The 12,760-nt window shown below is 43.7% G+C and overlaps 1 long non-coding RNA gene across 1 annotated transcript in view; it reads left to right on the top strand.

The window, feature by feature from the left end:
• Positions 1-2,240, top strand: part of LOC115583151 (uncharacterized) — a 36,670-nt gene extending 34,430 nt beyond the window's left edge. Inside the window, exon 3 of the long non-coding RNA XR_003984310.1 lies at positions 2,158-2,240. This is a non-coding gene — a long non-coding RNA (uncharacterized LOC115583151). The remainder of the gene's footprint in view (positions 1-2,157) is intronic.
• The last annotated feature ends 10,520 nt before the right edge of the window (positions 2,241-12,760 follow it).

Here is a 12,760-nt window from a genome sequence, read left to right on the forward strand (position 1 = left end):
CCTGTTTCTACTTCTCCCTCCCTCCTCCCCCTTCTGTCTATCCAGTGAGCTGCCGGGCCAGGATGCTGCTTCTGTTGTGTGTAATAAATGCTGTTGTATTGAGCCCACAGGGAAACCCTACTCTCCTCTCCCAGCCATTACTGTCTAATGGCCAGATGATGGGAGAGACACACACAGAGCCTGTCACAGACAAGCTGAAATACTGCCCCTCTATGTGTGCGCACATGCATGTGCATGTGTGTGCGTGTGTGCATGTGTCATATAGAGGCTGATATACCAGCCTGGCCCCTGGGCAGGGGGGGGTAACAGCAGTAACTCACTCGCAACCTGATCAAGCAGTGATAAATCTTCTGAAGCCATCCTGTTTCCTGACACTCACACACACGCACACACACACACACACACACAGAGCTCCACCCTCTCACTCCCTCTTACCCACTGAACCCTTAGGGCGACATTGAAAAGGATACGCGCATCACTTAAACTGTCCCCTATGTGCATTATATTACAGGAGAGATGTTATGGTTGTGACTCACTGGAGGTAGTTCAGATTCTTTTTTCTCCCCGCCACATTAAAAGTTTTTTTTTTTAACAGAGGTATAAAACTCACTCTCACCATCATCTTTTCTCCATAATCAATAGATTTTAATTGGATAATGGCCCACTCTTGGGGAAGTAAAGCATGTTTTTTGCGGTCAATTTATGTAATTTGATAATAGTTAAGAAAGTAGTCTTGCTGCTTCTTCTGAGCGCCACAGACACTTTCAACATTGCAGCCACTGAATAGCGGTTGTAATGTATTTTCAGTCACTAAAGGTTGGTGAAATTTTGCCTGGTGCTCAGGTGGTTTAAAGTTCTCAATCTTTCCTCATGGCTATATTTTGGAGGGAATGTATCGATGTTATTCTGTAGTCCAGTAGTGTTCAAGGACAAACAATTTAAGGTGTTTTTAACCAGTTCTGTCCTTTGTCAACAGTTATCTTTCATATCTGTGAGAAGTGTTTTTGAATAATGTTGCAGAGAACTTCTTGGTATGCAGTTTATTTTTTGCCGCTCGTGACAAGATGATAACTGCCTCTTTTAATTAGGGGTTATTTGTGTCCGCTTGAATATTTCATTATGTTTTGAGCCGAGTTTGGGTGAGTAAATCTGTTTAAACTTCTCAAGCATTGAGCCTGTATTCAGCATTCTTGTTGTCTTGCTGAATGCTAAAGTGTCCTTAATGAATTCCAGACTTGCAATTCAGACTGCTTTTGTATCAGGAGCACAGTGGCTGTCAATAAATTTTTATAAATGTGTACATGCATGCAAGCACATGCATGGCCACGCACGCACACAAGACCGTCACACACACGTACACACACGGCTTCACAAACACTAGAGAGAATACAAGGACTGGACAGTGCAAGGACACCAACCCACTTCAACTACAATCAGACCAACCTTGAGAGGCACTGGTCCTTTCTCCTCAACCAAGCATAAAAAATAATTTGAATACCTATATAACTCTGAAATTTGCTTGCTTTGAATGGCAAAACTCATAAATACCCAAACATTTTTGATTGCGCTCCTTTAAAACCTTGTCTCTGAAGATAAACATTGAAAAGGCTTTTTTAAATTTCAGCTTTGACTTATTTTACAGCACAAATTGAAGCTGTTTAAACTAAACCCTTGAAGAAAGCAATTGTGCAACCTGACAAAGGACTCGCTGCTTTTTATTACTCAAAATTTGGATATGTGTGCATGCATACAGGCAAGTAGACACACTAATGCACTAACAACAACCCAGCGACCACTGAAAAGATGGAGACAAAAAGTCGATCAGATTTTTTTGCAGGTGGAAATCTTTTTTAGTCTTCAGTAGTGTGTTTAAGCATATTACATTTAATTCACCATCTACGGGCCTCAGATTTTGTTCCCGAATAGGTCCAAACATCGGACCCCTGCGCCTATTTTCACCAGTGACACGTGAAATTAATTCAGATTCACATGGAAGATGTGAGTCGCTGTCTAGGGTCAGATGCTCGTGCGCGTGTGTGTTTTCTCTCTGTCTGGCCTGCGACAGTCTTCCGTCGTAAAGCTCCTGTCTTACCTGAGGATTAGGTGGATCAGACATTGATTGACAGATCCTCCTTTTTCCTCCTCCCCCTCCTCCAGGAACGCCGTGTTTGGGGTTACCGAAGAACACAGGCGGGAAACCATGACTACAACACACCAGAGACGGGCCGCTGAAACACGAGGTCTCCTTGAATTTTGCACTGCGTGTGTTTGTGCGCGCCAATTATTGTGCTGTGTGTGTATAAGCATGTGCGTGTGTGTGTGTAATATGTGAGAGTCTGTGTGCTGCTGGTAAAGGAAGATGAAAGGTGTGTGTGTTGAGCCCTGCTGTCAGTCCCTGCCATGTTTTACAGCCCGTCCGCTCTGCACAGTGATTAGAGCTGTCGACTCTGATGTGATGACATGGGCTGAAACCACAGCAGGGGAGTGAGAGACCGAGGGAGAGGGGGAGAGAGGTAGAGAGACAGACAGCGAGAGGCAGTTTGAGGGTCAGTTGGAGATCAGAGAGAAAGTTTGAGAGAGAGACAGAGAGGGTTTAAGAGAAAGGGTTGACCTTGACAACAGCTGCAGCGGCAGCTCTTAAAAGTGCCGGGGCCGATGCTGGGCCGCGTCCACAGCCGCGGTGGTTACAACATACAAGCCGCTACCTGCCACTGTAAAGCTCACAGCCCACCCATTGCCTACTGAAAGTCAGCATATATACTGGAACGCCTTGTATGGCAGGCTCGCAGACAAAACTGATGATATGCAGGCCTTGGTGTGTGTAAGTGCATTAGCCTTTTAAAGAATACATTCATCGACAGCTATAAGAGAGAAGAAACACAGATTTTATTTTTTCACCTTTACTTCAGAGCCTCAAGGAACGCATATACATAGTTTCTGATGCTTCTTTACACACTTCACAGGCATACCCCTCCCCTCTCTTTCACCTTTAGCGTGCCCCATTTCCATATGTTCCTAATCGGACCAGAGGGAGGGAAGAAAGAATTGACGGGGAGGGGGGGTACTACTCGAGGCCTGTTTGGGTTTAATGTCTGCTCCTGCTCTAATAGAGGATAAATAAACACTGCTCTGTTGTGGGGTGCACGACACACGCGCACACACACACACACAGACACACACACACACACACACACACACACACAACCCACCTTCTGGTTGCTTGGCCAGTCAAACCTAATACAGCAGAAAATGTGCCGGTGCTGTTATTACTGGAGCCTAATAAGGCCCAGATGCCTAATATTAGACGTAATCTGTCAGAATAGTTTTGTTTATGTAATTTAATTTTTCCAGGCAGTTGTTTCCAATTAGGTTGTTTAAAAGTTTTAATTGAATTAAATGGGAGATATCTCCATGAAGAGAAATGGCAAAAAAAAAAAAAACCTCAAGCAGGGCCAGGGTAGACATGTGGGAACAATGCTGTTTTGGCCTGAGCATGTGTGTGCCTATGTGTGTGTGTATGTGAGTGCGTGTCTGTGCGTGCGTGTGCGTGCATGTGTGTGTGCGTGCGCCATGATACACACCTATCATTACAGCTTTCCCATTATTGTCAAGCCTCTCAGAAGTGAGTGCTGTAGCGTCTATGGTAATTATGACGTTATGAGGTGGCAATTACATTGAAATGTGTTTGACTGTCAAACGCCCACTACAATGACATGTCAGTCTGCTGAGATGAGCATAAAATGGTTGAAATGGAGAGAATGAAAGAAATAATGTCGAGTGACTGCTGTGCTAAGAAACTGACACAGAGGAAATTCTAGTCAAGAAATAAAAGGCGCTGCATTGTGTGAGGTACTTGACCATTTAATAACCTAAACTAAGGCTTGCTTATAACTTTTAACGTGCAACTTTGTGTTGAAATCGCCCAAGTTGGAGTCGGCTTTTCTTTTATTAGGGAATGATATTCATTGTGTGATTGCTTTCATTAGCTGAAAAATGCCCTTCATTCTCTTTTCAAGACACAGAATTTGCAGAATATCTTGACCCAAACCCACTCCGCTTTCAACTTAGCACACAGAATTTATAGTCATTCGTCTTTATAACCACAAGGGGTGCCGATGAGCACGCATGAATGAGTCTTCATGCCTCAGGCCTGCCAGTGTAGTGCATGAATTATGCTGGAGGATGTGCTGGTGTTTCTCTGTTTATGTGGCACCTTTTAACTCAAAGTATGAAAGAGTTTCCGGGTTACAGCCTCAGTGTTTGGGTGGGTGGTGGTATGGCGGGGGGGGGGGGGGGGGGGGGGGGGGGTAGGGCAACCTGTCACATATTCCGAAGAAAGAAAAGGCGAGTGCATGTTAGGGAGCATTCCAGGCGAAAAAAAAAAAAAAAAGGTAGAAAAAAGAAAGACAAGGATCCCTTCAGCAGGCAGGGCAGTGTTGCGTGACTGGTGTTTCATAAACACACGTGCATGCACACACACACACACGCACGCACGCACCAAACATAGACATCGCCCTGCTATGAATGCTGCCCCGATGTGTTTTCTCTCACTGGTAACTTTAGTATGGATGATTTAACGCTTAACTGCAATCAGTGTTAAAGCGTTCCACAAGGCTCACTCAGACATAGCTGCCGTGTGTGTGTGTGTGTGTGTGCGTGCCTCCCCCAGCCATAACAGACTCCTGGGCTGTTTAGAGAGGCTGGCTACAATGCGGAGGACAGATGTGGAAAACCCCTGGCTCTCCAGACAAGGGCCTCCTTCATCCCTCCTTCTCCTGTCCTTCACTAAGACGGAGGGACGGAGGGATGGAGTTACTGAACTAACTTCCTGGATTACATCAAACACCCCCTCTGCATGCAGGGCTGCTGAACCTCCCACCTCCTCCCTCTCTCTCTCTCACTCACTCTCTCTCTCTCTCTCTCTCTCTCTCTCTCTCTCTCTCTCTCTCTCTCTCTCTCTCTCTCTCTCTCTCTCTCTCTCTCTCTCTTGCTCTCTGCCTCTCTCTTTTCTCGCCATCTCAAGGAGTGTATCTCTCCATCTTTCCATCCAGACATTGCCGTGCACAAACACAGCGACGTCTGGCTCTGTCGACTCCACTAAAACACAGGCCTGTGTGACCTTCCTCTGCCTCCTTTTATGCTGAGGCGTGAGTTATGTGAAAGAGTCCGAATAAGCTGTATGTGCATTCATGTAGTGGTTGTGCAGCGAAAAAGATGAATTATTATGAGATTACTCCAAACCGGATAAGTGCTGGCAAAACTGTACAACTACAAACAGATTTGAAACACTAAAAACTTACAGCAAGAACGCTACAGATGGAGGAAAGTTTTACACATCCAGGAGAAGAGAAAGTTTGCAGTTTGACGAGGGGATGCTGTAATTGAGTGAGTTGAAGCATTAAGCAGCAGGTGTTTGTGCTGTGTAGGAGGCATGGCCAAGGCAGCGAGCTGCAGAGGGCAGTCAGTAGCCACTGAGCCACGGAACAAGTTGGGGATAGGGATTGGCTGTTATCTGCCCAGCCGTCTGCAGCTGTATTTACCGCCTTTGTTTGTTGTTCCCTAAGCAGTCGGAGATATGTGTATGTGTGTGTGTGTGTGTGTGTGTGTAAGTGTGTGTTTGCTGTTCCCTGTGCGGCCTAGGGAGGACTGGGAATTTTCTGTGTCAGTGCGTCGGAGGATTTTGGCTGGAGCTTTGTTGATCCTGTCTTTGTTGATCCCGTGTTGTTGTAGCAAGGGGAGCAAGAAGATTGAGGCATTAGCCATGGCAGCCAGGACTTAACCCTCTCCCTGCCCCCTCGCTGCCTTTACCCCACCCCTGAGCCTGGTCACTGGGCAGGGCCAGAGACCCCCTCGGACCTATCCCAACTACCTACTAACTCCTGCATAAAAACAGTGCGAAAATGCTCTTGGTTCCCCTCTTGGTTTTGTGTCATGCTCTCTGAAGCGAGCCAACTTTCAATTATTGCCCCTCCGGTTCACCCAGGCACCATTGGCCAGAGGTGTGTGATGTTGATTGTGTGTGTTAACGCTCAGTTTGTTTGTGGCTGTGAGCCAAGTGATCCAGACGCCTTTTTGCTTGTCTGACTAGAGATAGCGAGTTGTGTGGGTGTATATTTGTACGATGTGAGATAAAGCTTCTGCTTCCATTAAACTTCTACACATCTGATGGGCACTGCAGTCTTGGCACTGTGTGTTTTTTGGCATCGTAAATAGACATACATACAGTGACTTGTTCCACACTGGCTAGTTCTTAGCTCTCTGTGAGCTGTGACCTATCCCTCTCTGACCATCCTGAAGGTCAGGATAAAAAGCGGCCCATCGAAAGAACAAAGTGGACTGGAGGCAGGCTGGAGGCTTTAGCCTTCCAGTGTGACCCTGCAGTTCCAACCCAGCAGTGGAAGACACACTGCTCTGCTCTGCAGGAAATCCTAATAACACTGGAGGAAGAGGAGAGAGCGAGGAGAAACTTCTGCACCTTGCAGTTTAGGTTGCAGTGATTCAGTGTACTGTGATTATATGTGTGTGTGTGTGTGTTTTCGTGAGAGAGAGAAAGACAACAGTAAGAGAGAGCCTGAGACCAGAAGGAGTAGTGTCAGGAAACAGTAGCAAGCGGGATAAAGGCTTCTTTTCATGTGAATGGAGAGAAAAATAACTACAGAGAAATGCATATTTCATCTTTGCTGCATTAGACTGCGCGTGCAACAGTGATGTGCGGTTTAATTAAAGTGTGACCAGAGGCCAAAGCACATCAATCCATCAGGGTTAGTCAGACAGGTGCAAGCATATGTGCATATTTGTGCTTTAGTGTCAGTGTAACATTGCCCAGGCTTGCTAAAAGTGTGTTAACACATACAGTTTTGGTTTATTCACTTCAAAAATGTGTGTGACAGTGAAAATATCATCTTTCTCCTTGTATTAGATTTTTTTTTCTTATCTTTTATATATGTCTTTTACTGAGACCGGAACCGTATTTCAATGAATAAGCTCCTAGAAGACCCAGGGAGTGCTGATTTAACGGGTCTGAGGAGAGAAGGAAAGTCATGGATAGTAGGGTTGCACAATTAATCCAAATGTAATCCAAATAATAATTGATTAAAGTAAAGTGTGTGACAAAACTGAATTATGATGAAATACTGTCGTAACATTTAGTTCTCCAGATGTAAGAAAAACATTTTTGTTTGGTACAGACACCAAATAAAGTCTGATCACTGTGATTTTGATAGTTCCCTCTGTGAAAATGATTGATGCATAAATGAACATTACCCCTAAAATCAAAACATTGGTCCCAGTAATTGCAACATGATTTTTTGACCAAATATGGTGCCTGATAATGAACTGGATCAAAATCGTCAGCAACTATCACTACAACAGCACTGTTTGGCACACCTGCTGAAGGAGAACATTGCAATAATGTGCAGGTTCACATTTTTTTGCCCACAGCCAAGTTTTCATTAACATGAACTCATTTTATCACAAAGCACAAACGCCCACTTGCTCAGCTGCTGCTCATACAAAATATTGTACATTACATTGTACATTTGTAACACCAAAGGAACATGCCAAAACACCACAGTGATCATTGTCATTGTCCACATGTGAATAATCACCATACTGACCCTGTTGAAAACTGAATTTTACTCAAGCGGAATTAACTGTACAAAAAGAGTTTAAAGTTCTGAACACAAACTCGACCACAAACCATTAAAAACACCTTCTCACCCTCTCCTGTTTCTAATAAGCTTCCTTCTTTTTGGTTCTTCCTCCCAACCCAGCAGACACAGCAGTCACCTGCAAAGGATTAAGGGGGTGTGCAGGTGGTGGGTAGCTGGTTATTGTGTGTGTTGTGCTTGTTTGTGTGTCTGTGTGCTCAGCGGTTGGTTGGCTGGTTTCAGGGTCTGGTGGGTGTTCAGCGACCTACATAGTTAGTCTCTATTGAAACCTTGACCTGGTGGACTCTGACTTATTGGTTGATCACTCTATTTTTGGCTAAGACTAGTTGGTTTAGTGCTCATCTCGCCAGCAGTTTACATTGCATTCTCACATAAGAGGACTCGACACAAACCCGTATAATTTATTTAGAGCTGCAGAAAAGACAAACAACAATTTTTGCAATCCTCACATAGGTTTTGCTGTATCCAATGATGTCATTATCAGAGTATATTTAGGATGTTTCATAGAAGATTTTTCATACGAGGCATGCAACGTGTGGTTTCTCTCAGTGGTTTCCCAGCACATGACTGAGGTCATGCATTGAATACAAAGCAACAAGTAAAGCATGAGGACAGTAACAGTGAAACTGTTTAATACATTTCTGAGAGCAAAACCTCTTTCATCACAATTTTTCATCTGTAAAGGTATAGAAGTGTGAGAGTCACAATTGCATGAATGCAGCGTAAAACTGATTTAATTTAGCGGGGAATGTGTGGGTGAAATCATTGCCAGAAACAGGTGAAGATTATGTGAATATTTGTTCAGATTCAGACTAAAAAAAAGTGTGATTCATTAGTGTTACTATCTTAACAAGCTTCAGGGGACAAAACAAGTTACAACTGTCAAGGCCATTGGTGGTATTGATTTTGAAAATAATGCTACAATGCTGATACCTTACTTCACAATAAAGGCACAGAATATGAACAATAACAGTAAATCAGTGATTGGCTATGAAATTCTTAGGTCTCAGGCTCCATTCAACAGTGCTCCTAGAGATATATGAAAAGAAAAATCAAATTCTGTCTATGAAACAAAATGGTAGAGCAGGAGAAATAAAGGAACAGGATATAATGTTGAATAAATACAAAATAGAATGTATAATACTGTGTGAGTTGGCATACTGTGGCATCTGTGGTAGCAGAGTGAGCAAAAGTAAAATGTATAAACTTTGTGAACAGGTTGTACGTAAATATTTCCAAGAAGCAGCACTTTCTGATCAGAGCAAACGTTTTAAAATGTCCCCTCCAAAAATGTTGCTGTTAATCAAATACCTCTGTTTGCCCCCAGAGAGGTTTGAAACATGATAAATGACCTTTCTACATGAAACAGATGCCAATTCACTGCAATAACAGTGGTTATGGAACGCAAAAAAAGGATTTGGTTAGCTGGTAGACTATCAGTGTAAACCCATGTGCTACCAGCCCATAGTAGTCATGAAATGGTACTGCTAATTTCAAAAACGTTAGCCCAATGTTAACTTTAAGCTTATGCGGTACAAAAGCACAAGTTGAATGCTAAAAGCTAATCTTAGCAGTAAACAAAGTAATTTGTAAGTTTTAAATTGTTTTTGTATTACTAGCTTAAAGCCCCATCAGTTAAAAACTAAAGTCTGCTGCTATCAGGAGTCACCATGGAAGCAACAGATCCTTTTCCCAGCAGACGTTTTGACCTGACATAGCTGGGAGAGCACAGGTGTGACCAATAACATTAACGATGGCTCCGTTCTATTATTATCCACGTAAGTCAGGCCTGCGAGTGAGCATGCACAATACCAGAGCCCTGGAACTAGCTCACCTAAATGGAATGCAGCCATCATTAATGTTATACATTCCACCTGTGCTTCTCCTGCTTTGGCAAGTCAAAGTCTGCTGTGGAAAGGTTTGATTTCATTTCAGCATTTCAGTTTAATAATTTCACACTTAAGTATTTCATACATAGCTAGTATGAAAATACACATTTTTGTTTTTCAGGTGTTATATTTGAGTTCTCTAAACCATTTACAGCATGTCCTCGACAGACAAACAATTAAAATACTGTCTGGTCTGCTCATTGAGGACCTGCCCTGCAATGATTTTGGAAATTTCACGTATGTAAGCTAGCTGATGCTTAACAGAGCATTTCTGATATGTGAAAAAAGTCCAAAGGTTTGGCTGAATGTGAGTCCAGGATGGTATGAAATCCAGTAAACTTTTTGACTCTCACTAAAGTTACCATCAGGAAGAGTTCTGACAGTACACACATGATAGAAAAGAAAAAAAAAAATACTGAAAAAAGGACGACAACGTCCCCCTTTCGCTATACTTTTCTGATTGGCCTGTGGACCTCTACACAATCTTTTAACTTTGTCAAGCAACTTATTGACAATGAGGTGTTTGAGAAAACTGGGTTCCAAAGAAACAAATAGATGCCTCAATCATACAATTTATTTGCTTTTCTGGCCGCTCACAGACACTGGGTTATTTTCGTGCTTGTGCTGTAAGTACTGACCATGCCATTGTCATTTCTGTCTTTCTGCCTTAGATGTTTTGAGAGGGAAAAGGTTCAAGGTTTCTGTTTTGATCTGCTCTGCCTTTGTGGTGGGGGACACAGCGAAAAAAAAAAAAAAACCACCACAATACACCCGACAAACTGCAAAACACCCAACAAACTCACGGAGCTCAGCGAGGGAGAGACAGAGAGATCATTTCAAAGCTTAATTTGCTGTGGAAACGTGGGCATTAACGAGAGGAAAACAAAACAAAAGACGAGGAAGCGGAGGGCGAGATAGCGAGGGGAAACCAGATATTAAAAGAGCGACTGAGAGAAGATAAAGACAGAGCTGTACACTTTGTCGGTGTGTGTGCTCAGGTCTGTCAGGTTGGTTAGGTGACAGTGGTGTGTGTGTGTGTGTGTGTGTGTGTGTGTGTGTGTGTGTGCACTGTGTGGAAAAGCAATCACACAAACAAATTAATTAGTCTCCCCCAGCAAAGGGGTTTGATAAATTGAGCTGCTCATCTCTTCCACCACCTCCCCTCACTCCCTACCTCCTTCCCTCCCTCCCTCTTTCTCTCCCGCCTCCCCTCTCACAGTTGATCCCTCCCTCACATCCCCTCTTTTCATGTCCTGCTCTCCTCTGTGCAATAAACAACTCATTACATTGCCCCACTTTTAATTGTATTTGTTCATTGTCTGTCGTTTTCCTGTTTTGCGTCGTCTGTCTCGCTGTTTACAACGTTACTTGCCCCCCGTTCACACACACTCCTGCACACGCACACACACATGCACAAACACCGTCCTGTATTTAAGCCTCCAGGACGTAGAGGCTTATTCTCACTCAGCCCAAGTGGCTTATTTAGGCCTCTGTGCCACACAGCTACACTCCACCTGCATTTAGATTAAGTAATACGTTTTAATTATTCATATTTCCCGTTTTTATTAGACCACTTAGCTGCAATATTATTCCCCCAGTTTGTCAATGGGCACTCTATGCACCCATCGCCAGGAACAGGAGGAGAGCAACTCGAACAACAGAAATGTGCAACGGACACACAAAATGTATTCATGAGTTCCTTTTTTTCCATCCCTGTGCGAACGCTGGAGGGTGGAATGAAGACTGTGTCTCAATTCAATTATCACACTCAGTCACATACACACAAATAGACGCCGCAACACACACACATGCTTGCACGCACGCACGCACGCACACACGCACACACACACGCACACACACACACACACACACACACACACAAACACACACATACACACACACACAGGCGTTAAGCAGTGTGCACTCATTAAACACTCTCATTATACACAGGAGGAGATCCCTGCAGGTGCAGTTTACCAGAGTTTAGTTCATTTCCTGCTCCTCCTCCTCCTCCACCTCCTCTTCCTCCTCCTCGACCGCATGTCTTTCTCTCTCCTGTTCGGTCGTCTTCCGTCGTTATTTACCTCACCAACCCAAAAGTTAACCCTATGGGGGTGTATTGCTGTGTGTCCAGTGCGAGGCGAAGGGGCTCTCTGCGTGACTTCGCAAGCACACGTCTGTGAACGTGCAGGTGTATTAACATTTTATGAACCACATCGGACGTGATAAAAATCCGTCAAAAAATCCTGGACATCAGATCTTTATCGCTACTTATTTATTCTGTGTTGCACCTATCAATGCTGATGCCACCTCATATAAAGGCTTTTCCCCTGGTGGAAACTTGATTATTCACTAGTATGATTCATATGCTAAAGTGAGAGAGTCTCTGAATGGCCGCTGAGCGGTATTATTTTAGGCGGCTGAATGTTTCTTTGTGGCAAACCTCTCATTTTCCCTGCATTCTTATAGGCTTTCATACTTCTCTGATTGACATGCACACAGAAAAGCCCTTTATACCTGACCCATTACAACTTCAGATGAGCCTGTTCAGCGAGCGTGAGTCTGTGCTCTGTGTGTGAACGTGTGTGTGTGTGTGTGCGGCCGTGTGTGTATATGTGTGTGTACATTTGAGGATGTGATAATAAGGACAGAGAGCACTCTCAGCTGGTGGTGCTGTTCAAATAGTTTCACTGGACTGTGGCTACCTGAGCACAGATAGTTCTATTGTCTGCGGCCCGTCAGAATTCGCCTTTTATGTTTTATAATCTTGGTTACAGCCTCGTCCCCCCTGAGGAGAGCACGTTTTATGACCTTTAGAGTAAGGAAATTAAAATTGCAGAAAGTTAAGAATGTAAAAAGTATACCTGAGTACAGCAGTGTACAGAGTTTCTACTCTCAATAAAAGAATGACTGACAGTCATTTTTATTTTCAGGTTATACCTCTACATTAACTCCATGTATGCCATGCTGCAAGTTTAGGGAAGGAATGACGTCTTTGTCAACTGTGGAGGGGACACAAAATGTATAGTCACATTTGAAACTTCAGAGAGGAATCCATGCCAGATGTTTTAATTAATTTACTGTAATTCATTCATCACTGTCCTGGCTTTATTTCCTTCGCAAAGTGAAGAAATAATCCATTTGTCTCTGGTGTGCAGCGCTGCAGTCCTTCTGACCTACTTTCCTTTTCTTTTTCCGCTC

Source organism: Sparus aurata, chromosome 6, assembly GCF_900880675.1.
Source record: "Sparus aurata chromosome 6, fSpaAur1.1, whole genome shotgun sequence".
Lineage (NCBI taxonomy): Eukaryota > Metazoa > Chordata > Actinopteri > Spariformes > Sparidae > Sparus > Sparus aurata.